Raw genomic sequence first — 14221 nt, 5'->3', positions numbered from 1 at the left:
ACTGAAAACAACACACAGGACAGTTCAAATTCAAAGTAAATTCTTTATATATGAATTACGTCATTCATATATGTATACATTAATATTACCCGAAAGGCCGTCAGGCAATAATGTGGTGACACGAGTGACAAAGTGAATAAGTGCTCGGTGACAGTGTGTGTGATATGTACAGTAGTTTAAAATCGAAATTATTCGAAAGTGGCCAGGGAAGTGCAAAAGTTCAAGCTGCGCAATGGAAGAGTTCTTTCTTTGGCGCAGATTCTATGCGAAGGTCCAGGGAATAGTCGACGTTTCGACCCTAGTACTGCACTCTTGAAAGGTCAGTGCGGGTCTTCATCAGGACTTGAAAATAAGCGAGACGGCCTATGAGTAAAAAGGGGGGACTTAATCAGGTGTGTGTTGACACTGGAAATATGAAACATGGATTGAGGGTGGTAGATGACTCACCTCGAAAAGAGAAATTGATTCTCAGAATGGTCTAAGTCTATGGAGTGGGTGAGGTTCACTCCAACGGTATATCGTGTGGATGGGACGACTTAGGGCTCCATCAATGTGTCTAGTGGCGGTATCTAGAAGATAATAAATAACCAGGGTTTCAGCGGGAAAACTATTACAAATTATCCGTGTAGTTGGATAAACTAGCGCACAGATGACGCTCACCTATTGGCTTGCGAAGCGCTGTCTAAGTTCAAGCCCTTCTGTCTCCTTAATGTGGGTTAAATGGCTTCTTCAGACGAAGTTTATTTCTGAAAGGAAGCAAGGTTCAAGGTTATGCTAGAATACCTTGGGTCATAAGGGACAAGGTCTGTGAATGAACGAGATTACATGGGGATTCACAATTACCTTATTCGGAAGAACGAACCGCTGGCCTCTGGGTCCTGGCTCGTATGATTGAATCGGTATCTGGAAGATAATGAATACCCGGGGTTTCAACGGGAAAACGATTGTAAATTATCCGTATAGTTGGATAAACTAGCGCACGTATGACGCTCACCTGTTGGCTTGCGAAGCGCTGTCTAAATTCTGTCTCCTTAATGTGGGTAAATTGGTTTCTTCAGACGAAATTATTCTGAAAGGAAGCAAGGTTCAGGTTTAGGCTGGAATACCTTGAATCCGAAAGGACAAGGTCTATGAATGGACGCGATTGTATGGGGAATCCCAATTACCTTATTCGGAAGAACGAACCGCCGGCCTCTGGGTCCTGGCTCGTATGATTTAATCAGCAAGGAGGTCTGACGTGAGTCTGCCTAAAAGCCCAGTGTGGCGTGCGCGTGGACGCCGAGCGCTGTCGGTTGCTCGGCAACAGGTTGTGCTAACGTCAAAGGACGTAAGTTGTCATGGTGACCAAATGCAAATACGTCATCCGGGGGATCCCATGTGTCAAAAAGTGAATCCTGAGTCATGCGCGGCGCGAACGCCCGCAAACGTCACTGCGTATGATGCGTTGTCACTTTTGGCAAGGAGTGTCATCCGTTACCATCGTAACAATGTTAAAACGGAGTGTTTTGGATTCACATACGCCGATAAATGCGACGCTAGTGGTGCGTAGCACAAGCGTCTGGAAACTTCAATTGTTGAGTGGCCAAATGAAACAGTGGAATCACACCATTAGTCGTGCATCGTCTGAGCACAATCATTTCAGGGTCGAAGTGCTTCTGATCAATGAACACTTGATCGGCCAGCATGGGTTACATGCACAGTAAAATTAAACTTAAAAGAAAGAGAAGGTAATTTGGTGATTTGTGCTACATAGTGTGATTCATAGCATGCACATTACATGGATAAGTTCAGGAACTGGAACACAGTACATCAGTAAGTAGGCAGACAGAAGGGGGAGGGAAAGAAAGTTACACAAGGTGATTGCAAAGCATCATGAAAGAATCAGGCAATAATAATTTGGCTATCAAAGTAGGCCCATTTGTTTTGCGATCTCCTCCATCTCATTCAACCCATTCTGGACCGAGTTAAGTAAATGGATCCATCTACACTCCTTGTAATTCAAAGACCTCGCAATTGACCCACCCCTGGTGCTAGGGATAATCTTTTCAAGTACCCACCATGTGATGTTATTGGGAGAATGATTGTGTGAGGTAAAATGTTCGACCATGGGGGCCCCATGTACCTTACATCTCAGCCTGCTCATGTGCTGGAGAATTCGTACTTTCACTTTCTGAGTTGTTTGTCCCACATATGTGAGGCCGCAAGGGCATTGACTGGCATAAATAACATTCATGCTGTTACAGTTTGTAAACTGGGAAAGCTTGTATGTTCTACCAGTGTTTGTGAATGTAGATCCTTCTTGGCAAACGTCACATGCCTTGCAATGCCCACACTTGTGATGTCCAGATACTGGTGCTAACCCCAAGAGGTCCCTGAGGTCAGGTTGTTTCGGTGTGTCCAAGTAGGCATTTACCACTGAATCCTTAATGTTTTTTCCTCTCTTGAAGGCGAATGTAGGGTCTTGTGATATTTGTAGTTCACTTGCGACCAGGTTCCAATACTTCTTTACAACCTTCTTTATCTCATTGCTTTTGGAGTTAAATGTAGTCACACAGACTATTTTGTCTGCCTCTGGTTGTTTACGCTTAGTCTCTAACAATTGTTCACGAGGGCAGTACCATGCCCGTTTCTTTGCCCGTTTGAGAAGGCCTCTTGGATAACCTCTCTCTCTGAGTCTTGACACGAGTATTTCAGATTCCCTAAAGTAGTCTGCCCTTCTTGTGCAGTTCCTCCTCAGTCTGAGGAATTGGCCATAAGGGAGGTTGTCTCGCAGGCTGCGTGGGTGATGGGACTGGTATTTGAGTAAAGAGTTTCTTTCCATCGGTTTTCGGTACAAGTCACAATATAGCAGATTATCTTGTGAACGGAATGTTAAGTCCAGAAAGTCAATTGCTTCGTTGTTGCTTGCCATTGTGAACTGGATATCTGTAGATCTCATATTCAACCAGGTCAAGAAGTTATTCAGCTCGATGTTATCCCCATTCCAAATCATTATCACATCGTCTATGTAGCGCTTCCATACTACGATGGCATTCAGGTATGGGTTGTCCAGGCTATATAGATGTTCCTCTTCGTAGTGATCCATGTATACATTCGCTAGACTTGGGGCATATGTAGCCCCCATGGCTACGCCCTTGCATTGGTAATAAAATTGTTTTTTGAAGATGAAGTAGTTCTTTCTCATGGCAATATCCAGTAAAGAGATCAAGAAATCGGTGGGGATCCAGTGCGGTCTTGATCTGGAATCCAATGTATTTCTGATGATTTCCAACGCAGTGTCTTGTGGAATTGAAGTATATAAGGAGGACACGTCAAGTGTGACCAAGAGCTGCGTATGGGGATCAAATGACTGACCTTCTAGCATTTGGATGGCATGTGTCGTGTCCCTTATGAAAGATTTTGTTTTTGATACGAAGGGTTGTAAAAAATGGTCTATAAATTGATTGAGTGGCTCAAGGATTGAGCCGCATCCAGAGACAATGGGCCTTCCAGGTGGCTTCTCCAATCGTTTGTGTATTTTAGGTAAGGTGTATATGGTCGGTGTTCGACCGTCTTTGTTGTTGAGGAAATCGTATTCGTGTCTCTGGATGCGGCTCAATCCTTGAGCCACTCAATCAATTTATAGACCATTTTTTACAACCCTTCGTATCAAAAACAAAATCTTTCATAAGGGACACGACACATGCCATCCAAATGCTAGAAGGTCAGTCATTTGATCCCCATACGCAGCTCTTGGTCACTCTTGGTCACACTTGACGTGTCCTCCTTATATACTTCAATTCCACAAGACACTGCGTTGGAAATCATCAGAAATACATTGGATTCCAGATCAAGACCGCACTGGATCCCCACCGATTTCTTGATCTCTTTACTGGATATTGCCATGAGAAAGAACTACTTCATCTTCAAAAAACAATTTTATTACCAATGCAAGGGCGTAGCCATGGGGGCTACATATGCCCCAAGTCTAGCGAATGTCTACATGGATCACTACGAAGAGGAACATCTATATAGCCTGGACAACCCATACCTGAATGCCATCGTAGTATGGAAGCGCTACATAGACGATGTGATAATGATTTGGAATGGGGATAACATCGAGCTGAATAACTTCTTGACCTGGTTGAATATGAGATCTACAGATATCCAGTTCACAATGGCAAGCAACAACAAAGCAATTGACTTTCTGGACTTAACATTCCGTTCACAAGATAATCTGCTATATTGTGACTTGTACCGAAAACCGATGGAAAGAAACTCTTTACTCAGATACCAGTCCCATCACCCACGCAGCCTGCGAGACAACCTCCCTTATGGCCAATTCTTCAGACTGAGGAGGAACTGCACAAGAAGGGCAGACTACTTTAGGGAATCTGAAATACTCGTGTCAAGACTCAGAGAGAGAGGTTATCCAAGAAGCCTTCTCAAACGGGCAAAGAAACGGTCATGGTACTGCCCTCGTGAACAATTGTTGGAGACTAAGCGTAAACAACCAGAGGCAGACAAAATAGTCTGTGTGACTACATTTAACTCCAAAAGCAATGAGATAAAGAAGGTTGTAAAGAAGTATTGGAACCTGGTCGCAAGTGAACTACAAATATCACAAGACCCTACATTTACCTTCAAGAGAGGAAAAAACATTAAGGATTCAGTGGTAAATGCCTACTTGGACACACCGAAACAACCTGACCTCAGGGACCTCTTGGGGTTAGCACCAGTATCTGGACATCACAAGTGTGGGCATTGCAAGGCATGTGACGTTTGCCAAGAAGGATCTACATTCACAAACACTGGTAGAACATACCAGCTTTCCCAGTTTACAAACTGTAACAGCATGAATGTTATTTATGCCATTCAATGCCCTTGCGGCCTCACATATGTGGGACAAACAACTCAGAAAGTGAAAGTACGAATTCTCCAGCACATGAGCAGGCTGAGATGTAAGGTACACGGGGCCCCCATGGTCGAACATTTTACCTCACACAATCATTCTCCCAATAACATCACATGGTGGGTACTTGAAAAGATTATCCCTAGCACCAGGGGTGGGTCAATTGCGAGGCCTTTGAATTACAAGGAGTGTAGATGGATCCATTTACTTAACTCGGTCCAGAATGGGTTGAATGAGATGGAGGAGATCGCAAAACAAATGGGCCTACTTTGATAGCCAAATTATTATTGCCTGATTCTTTCATGATGCTTTGCAATCACCTTGTGTAACTTTCTTTCCCTCCCCCTTCTGTCTGCCTACTTACTGATGTACTGTGTTCCAGTTCCTGAACTTATCCATGTAATGTGCATGCTATGAATCACACTATGTAGCACAAATCACCAAATTACCTTCTCTTTCTTTTAAGTTTAATTTTACTGTGCATGTAACCCATGCTGGCCGATCAAGTGTTCATTGATCAGAAGCACTTCGACCCTGAAATGATTGTGCTCAGACGATGCACGACTAATGGTGTGATTCCACTGTTTCATTTGGCCACTCAACAATTGAAGTTTCCAGACGCTTGTGCTACGCACCACTAGCGTCGCATTTATCGGCGTATGTGAATCCAAAACACTCCGTTTTAACATTGTTACGATGGTAACGGATGACACTCCTTGCCACAAGTGGCAACGCATCATACGCAGTGACGTTTGCGGGCGTTCGCGCCGCGCATGACTCAGGATTCACTTTTTGACACATGGGATCCCCCGGATGACGTATTTGCATTTGGTCACCATGACAACTTACGTCCTTTGACGTTAGCACAACCTGTTGCCGAGCAACCGACAGCGCTCGCCGTACACGCGCACGCCACACTGGGCTTTTAGGCAGACTCACGTCAGACCTCCTTGCTGATTAAATCATACGAGCCAGGACCCAGAGGCCGGCGGTTCGTTCTTCCGAATAAGGTAATTGGGATTCCCCATACAATCGCGTCCATTCATAGACCTTGTCCTTTCGGATTCAAGGTATTCCAGCCTAAACCTGAACCTTGCTTCCTTTCAGAATAATTTCGTCTGAAGAAACCAATTTACCCACATTAAGGAGACAGAATTTAGACAGCGCTTCGCAAGCCAACAGGTGAGCGTCATACGTGCGCTAGTTTATCCAACTATACGGATAATTTACATTAGTTTTCCCGTTGAAACCCCGGGTATTCATTATCTTCCAGATACCGATTCAATCATACGAGCCAGGACCCAGAGGCCAGCGGTTCGTTCTTCCGAATAGGGTAATTGTGAATCCCCATGTAATCTCGTTCATTCACAGACCTTGTCCCTTATGACCCAAGGTATTCTAGCATAACCTTGAACCTTGCTTCCTTTCAGAAATAAACTTCGTCTGAAGAAGCCATTTAACCCACATTAAGGAGACAGAAGGGCTTGAACTTAGACAGCGCTTCGCAAGCCAATAGGTGAGCGTCATCTGTGCGCTAGTTTATCCAACTACACGGATAATTTGTAATAGTTTTCCCGCTGAAACCCTGGTTATTTATTATCTTCTAGATACCGCCACTAGACACATTGATGGAGCCCTAAGTCGTCCCATCCACACGATATATCGTTGGAGTGAACCTCACCCACTCCATAGACTTAGACCATTCTGAGAATCAATTTCTCTTTTCGAGGTGAGTCATCTACCACCCTCAATCCATGTTTCATATTTCCAGTGTCAACACACACCTGATTAAGTCCCCCCTTTTTACTCATAGGCCGTCTCGCTTATTTTCAAGTCCTGATGAAGACCCGCACTGACCTTTCAAGAGTGCAGTACTAGGGTCGAAACGTCGACTATTCCGTGGACCTTCGCATAGAATCTGCGCCAAAGAAAGAACTCTTCCATTGCGCAGCTTGAACTTTTGCACTTCCCTGGCCACTTTCGAATAATTTCGATTTTAAACTACTGTACATATCACACACACTGTCACCGAGCACTTATTATTCACTTTGTCACTCGTGTCACCACATTATTGCCTGACGGCCTTTCGGGTAATATTAATGTATACATATATGAATGACGTAATTCATATATAAAGAATTTACTTTGAATTTGAACTGTCCTGTGTGTTGTTTTCAGTTTAATGATAATTATTTTATAGTGTTCGAACAATGTGTGACTAGGCCTAATGCGAAAAGCAATACTTTCACCCGACAGAACCACTGTTACCTTATAAACTTACTGCCCAGGTTCTGAGGGATACTGGGTTACCCCATTATTTGCTTAGAGAAGGTGCACCTAAGGCAAGCCTGTCTGCATCCGTCTGAGCCTGGACCGTGCCCAGCGCCAGAACCCCTGGCCCCCGCACCAGCCATGAAGACCGCCTCCGATACGACGCCTGCACCCTCACCGCTCTCAACCCAGGACGGACCCTCGCCTGCTGTAGGGCCACCCCGAAACGCACACACGGTCCCTTTGCATGCTAGAACTGCAGCTTCTCCTGCATCAAAGACACAGAGACACCCGCCACGACTAAACACAATCACTCACTCCGCACGCAAACACACCATCCAGCTCTGAGACCTACACAACACTACATCACCAGACATTGCCTTCCTGACCGAGACCTGGATGAACGAACCCTCCTCTCCAGACATCGCCATAGCCATCCCTGACGGATACAAGATCGCCCACAGAGACCGCACCAACGGAGTCGGAGGAGGAATCGCCATCGTCCACAAGAAAACCATCAGGGTATCAACAAACACCAACGACACTCTTAGCACTGCCGAACACATGCACTTACCAAATCCACACGGATCCCAAGCCCACCCTAAGAGGCACCCTCGTCTACAGACCACCTGGACCCCGACTGAAATTCTGCGACACCATCGCCGACTTCATCAGCACACACGCACTGACCTCCACCAATTACATCCTCCTCGGAAACCTGAACTTCCATCTGGAGAACAACAACAACAGCAACTCCTCCACCCTGATAGACAACCTCGCCAAAATCGGACTGAAACAATTCGTCACAATGCCGACCCACATTGCCGGACACACGCTCTACGTCATCTTCTCCTCAAGCCCACACGTCTCCTTCAGCCCCGTCTCCGAACCCACCTGGACCGAGCACCACTGCATCCACTTCCCCTTACAGAAACCCGTCGCACATCACCGCACCCTGCACATCCCCCGCCGCCACTGGGGCAAAATCACCGAAGTGCAGCTACAGACAAACCTCGCACTCCACCCACCGACAAACCCCTCCAACTCCGATGGTGGTGCATGCGCCCTCAGACGATGGATTGACGACTGTGACAACACCCTAGCCCCACTGAAAAAGCAAACCCTCAAAGGCACCAGCAAGAGAGCCAACTGGTTCACCCCGGAACTCCTAGCGTCAAGGCGCACCTGCCAGAAGTTGGAGCACATATGGCACAGCGAACAGTCACCGGGCAACCGCGCAGCCCACAAAGACACCATCCGCAACCACCACCACCTCATCAGGACTGCCAAAAGGACCTCCTTCAAAGACCATCTCGACAACAACGCACACAACAGCAAGGAGCTCTTCAACGTCGTGAAGGAACTCTACAACCCCCGCTCCAACGACAATGACATCCCGCCATCACATGCCCTGTGCGACTCCCTCGCCACCTTCTTCCACCGCAAGATTGCCGACATCCACGGCAGCTTCAACCCCCGGACGACCCTAACAGGCCCCAACATGTCAGACCCACCACACCCCACCGACCACAACCCCCTGACAACCTGGGCCAATGTGAGCAACGAAGAAACAATCAAGACAATGGGCACAATCCACTCCGGCTCGCTATCTGACCCGTTTCCACACCACATCTTCAACAAAGCCGGAAGCTCCATAGCACCCCACCTGCGCACCATCATCAACCTCTCCTTCGAGACCGCGACCTTCCCTGAGAGCTGGAAACACGCAGAGATCAACGCCCTACTGAAGAAACCCAAGGCAGACCAGAGCGAACTCAAAAACTTCCAGCCCATCTCCCTGCTTCGGTTCCCAGCTAAGGTCATCGAGAAGATAGTCAACAGCCAGCTCACCCGCGACCTCAAAGACAACAGCATCCTGCACCCCACCCAGTCCGGATTCCACAGCAACCACAGCACCGAGACCACCCTCATTGCCGCCACAGACGACATCAGGACCCTACTGGACAACGGCGAGACAGCGGCCCTCATCCTTCTGGACCTCTCCGCCCCCTTCAACACCTTCTGCCACCGAACACTACGCACACGACTCCACGATGCAGGGATCTGAGACAAGGCCCTGGACTGGACCTCCTCCTTCCTCTCCAGCAGAACCCAGAGAGTCCACCTCCCCCCGTTCCAATCCGAAGCCTCCAAGATCATCTGCGGCGTCCCACAGGGATCCTCCCTCAGCCCGATGCTATTCAACATTTACATGGCACCCCTCGCACGCATCGCCCGACATCACAACTTCAACATAATATCCTACACTGACGACACGCAACTGATCCTCTCCCTCACAAAGGACCCCCTCATTGCCAAATCCAACCTCATCCTACGACAAACTGAAGACCTTCTAACCTTCAGGAGTTAACTCAAGACATGGCTGTTCGACCAATAGCTGCAGCTCCCCCCCCCTGTCCCCCCCCTTCAGCGCCTTGGAACCCTTGCGGGTATGTAGTGCCCTTTACAAATTGCATGATTGAAATGAGTCTTGCCATAAAATATCACACTGTATGTCCATCTGCTCCCCCAATAGCTCATATGCAAGCTTAATTACCCCCTCCACTGCCTCTTCAATTGCCCAATACCACACTGAGACCTCTCTTTTCCCCACAGGCCTCACAACTAGCTGATTTTCCAGGTTGCTGCCCTTACCAAATGATATGTTCCGACTAAGCTGGGCTTGTACCCGGCTTTTCAGCTGGATATACTTAAATCTACAGAGACCTGACCCTACTTTCTCTCTTAGATCTTACCAGGAGACTGACGTATCTTCCTTGATCAGATCTCCCCACACTGTAATACCGGCGTCTCTCGATGGTGTCGTCAAACTATCCTGGAGGCACTAATGCGAGCCTGGAGAATCCTAGAGTGGCACTAGATTTGTAATTAAGTAATTAAGCCCCACCTTTTTTCTTAGTCTAGCCCAGTTTTTTGCTATCGACCGGAGGACCTTAAGTTTGACCTTTTTAAATAATTTTTGGTCCCCAAACTTAAACATAAGTCCTTCTTCTGGTAGACCAGCACCCCTTAGCATGGCCCGTAACATATCTCCTCCCCCTGTACTCACAGGCATTTTCAGCAACATTCGTGAATGTGAAAGCTGGAAGGCCCAGGCATAATATTGCAGATCAGGCAGCACCAGTCCCCCTTTCTCTCTCTTTCATCTGAGCTTCTTCCAGGCTAACCTCATTGATCTGTACTTCCAGATAAAGGAGTTTACTTCTTGTTGGAATTTGTCTATCAGAGATTTATCGAAAAACAGAGGGATTGTATTAAAAAGAAATGTGAGCTTAGGTAAAATTGTCATTTTGAAAAAATGAACCCTCCCCAAGATGGATAATGGGAGGTGAGCCCACAATTTCATCTGTTTCTGACATTCTCTGAAGACTCGATCTAGATTGAATTCTGCAATTTTCCCTGCATCCTGTACAATTCTAACCCCCAAATACCGCATGGTGGAACCGACCTGGAATTGTGTACCTCTGATATTCCACGCCATTATTTGGGTCTTACTGGCGTTGATTTCATATCCCGAAACTTGTCCGAAATCCTCTGCCAGTTTTATAACTGTCGGGAAAGCTGTGCCCAGATCTGCCATCAGGATGTCATCCGCATACATGGTCAACCTCTTCTCCTACTCTCCATATTTAAAAGAGGTAATGTCGGGATCTTCCCTAAGTCTCTATGTGAAAGGCTCTATATACATATTTAACAGCAGGGGGGAGAGAGGGCAACCCTGTCCCATTCCCCTGGTAATCTTAAATGCGTCAGTCAATATTCCATTGACCAGTAATCTAGCTGTCGGAGCCTGGTATAGAGGCTGGATGGTACGACGAAATTTGATCCCCACCGTGTTTCATCTCTTATTGTTTGGGAAACATTTGAAGATCTTCTTAGATCAATTAATAGTACAAACAAGGAACAGGAAAGAAAACATAGTCATTTGCGGTAGGATCAAACAATAGAAATTAATATTAACATTAAGGAAGCTCATATATTGCTTTTAGAACCAATATCATCAAATGCTGGAGCAATATAGTATTAAGTTGTGTTCTTACAAGAAATGAATAAAGATGAAAAATAACTAACTCTGTAAAGAGACTAGGGAATAGCTCAAAATGCAATTGAAACACCTAACTCCCAGCCATTCTGTTTCTTGGTGATAGTTGGTACTAATTAGCTGCATGATGGCTCCATATCACACTAGTATTGACATAGCCAATAGGTCTCGCTTTTGGGACCTTATAAGTATTTAGTTATGCAACTGCTGCACGGCTAAACACTTATAAGGTCCCAATGGCGAGACCTATTGGCTATGCCAATGCTTGTCTTCACTGAGTGTATTCCGCGCTTCCAAGAGCAGCACCTTCACACAAAGTAGTTCATTGAGCGATAGGGACTACGGTGGCAATGTGTGCCATTTGAGATCGCAAAAATATTTGTTTTTAGCCAGTGTGTTTTGGGGGGTTGAAGGGGAAAAAAAGATAAAACAACCCCTGAGAGACCCAAAATCTTGGCCGAGATCTTCTTCTGAATCTTCCTATCTGATTGGCACTTAAAGGTCAAAAGCCTCCTCGATGGGTGAAACATTTAACAGCGGCAGAGCGGACATTGCAGACCCTAACAGCAGACTTTAAAGACACAAAGGCGGCCCTTGTCAAAGACTGTGCTGTACTGTTGACAAAATGGTTGACTTAAGTATCGAGGAACATGGTTTTTATCCTTCTATCCATTAATGATTCAGTCTGTGCCATCTTGATTGCAGAGAGGAGCACTCCAGACTCATTACTCAAATTCAGTTTCCCTCAAGGCGGAGACTAATCTAGTTTTTGATGGTGAGCAACAGTTGTTTTGAGATGCTTGTTCTGGAAGACTTTAGTTGATACTTAGTTTTTAACACAATGACCGAGTCAGGAGTTTTTCCCAGGCACTGGAAAAAGGCCTCTATTTTACCCCTGCTAAAAAAAACTAACTTAGATGCCCTTGATCCCGCAAATTTTTGCCCCATATCTAGGCTGCCACTACCAGCCAAGATGGTGGAAAAAGCCCTTAATACTCAACTTGCCGCCTTTCTTCTTAAATCTCAAACACTAGATGACACACAATATGGTTTCAGAAGTGGCCACAGTACAGAATCGGCACTTCTGAAAACCACAGATGAGATTAGAAGAGCGGTAGATTCTGGAGGAAGGGCAGCCCTGATATTATTGGATCTCTCCGCGGCCTTCGATACGGTCCATCATCAGCGTTTGCTGGACCGGCTCTGGGCTTGAGGGATTCAAGGCAATGCCTGGAGCCTCATTAAATCTTTCCTCACGGACAGATCACAGGTAGTTTCCATGGGCGAGTTTTGCTCCAACCCATTTGTCCTACCCTGCGGAGTTCCGCAGGGCTCATCCTTGAGCCCGACCTTGTTTAATATCTATGTGTCATCATGGGCCCCCATCATTAAGACCCTGGGTTTTCATTTAACATCCTATGCTGATGATACACAAATTGTGGTATCCGTGCAGCAAGGCCAGGAGGACAGCCTGGCAATCAGATTCCATGATTGCATGATGGCAGTGAGTCTTTGGATGGCGGAAAACTGCCTGAAGCTGAATTCTGACAAAACTGAGGTCATGGTGTTTGGAAATTCTCCAACCTTTTGGAACTACAAATGGTGGCCGGTCAGTATGGGAAATTTCCCAGCCCCAGCTCCTAAAGTAAAAAACCTGGGAGTAATAATTGATGACAAGCTGAATTTGGGGGCCCAAATCAATTCAGTCTCTTCATCGACATCCTTCGTTCTGCGGACAGTCAGAAAAATCTTGCCCTTCTTGCCTACAAATAGCCAGAAAACAGTGGTCTCTGCCTTGGTGATGTCTAAAATAGACTATTGCAATAGTCTCTATTTGAACATCCAGGAGCGTTTTCTAAAGAAATTGCAGAGGCTACAAAATGCAGCAGCCAGATTATTGTCCGGGATCCCTAAATTTGCACCCATATCGAAGGAAATTCAGAAACTGCACTGGCTTCCAGTCAGGAAAAGGATTCTTTTTAAAACATTATGCACTGCATTTAAGGCTCTCCACGCGACCGGACCGGTCTACTTGCAAGAACACCTAAAATGGTATATACCATCTAGAGACCTCCGGTCTCGGGGAGCTAATCTGGCCTCTATCCCCAAGGTAAAAAAACAGTCTTGGGGAGGCAGAAGATTTGTAGTTGGGGCAGCAAAAGCTTGGAATGCCCTTCCAGCTCAACTCAGAAACCTGTCAGATCTGCTGTCCTTTAGAAGGGCACTGAAAACATGGCTATTTACCCTCTAACTGACTGCGCTTCTCTCTGCTCGCTGGTAATTGTAGCCTCTTAAGTGATTGGTAACAGCGCCAGGACACCCTAGGGTAACCGTGCGCTTTATAAATTATTTAACATAACATAACATACTTCCAGTATGGAAGTAGTTTGTAAAGATTTTCTTTAGGCTCTGTGACTAGGCCTGAAAGACTTGTTCGTCCGATTTTTTTTCTCCAACAAGACTGAATAGAGTAGCTGGAAATTGTCAGGAATCACCTGGTACACAAGGTGCAGTAGAAGTTTTGAAAGATCAAGTTAAATTCATGTGTACCTCATTGGTTAGAATTAAGAGGAGGGGGGGATGTGACCTAACGGCTAGTGCGATCGACCTCAAATCTGGGGAAACGGTTTTGAGTCTCGGCAATGACGTGCAACATCCTGTGATTCTGGGAAAATCATGTAGTGTCCCCCGTGCCTAACAAAAAATGAATGTGTCCTCATGTTACGCATTTGGTGCTCATGTAAAGCGCTCTGGTTATCAAATTTGTCCATGTTAAGGCCGCTAAGGAAGAGGCGCAATGAAGGAAGGAGGGAAGGGTGGGTGGGAAAAGAGGTGTTGGAGAGACTTCAGGGTCATAGAGAAAGGAGGCAGCATAGAAGCAGGGTGGGCTGCCACTGAAGAGGCGGACAGACAGAAGGATAGAAAAGAGTAAGACTGCCCGTGGGGTGAGAGGGGGGCACAGGGGAGGGTGGAGGAGACTGCGGTGAGGGGGTAGA

This window comes from Triturus cristatus, chromosome 5_2 (genome assembly GCF_964204655.1).
Source record: "Triturus cristatus chromosome 5_2, aTriCri1.1, whole genome shotgun sequence".
Taxonomy (NCBI): domain Eukaryota; kingdom Metazoa; phylum Chordata; class Amphibia; order Caudata; family Salamandridae; genus Triturus; species Triturus cristatus.
This window is presented reverse-complemented; position numbering follows the sequence as displayed.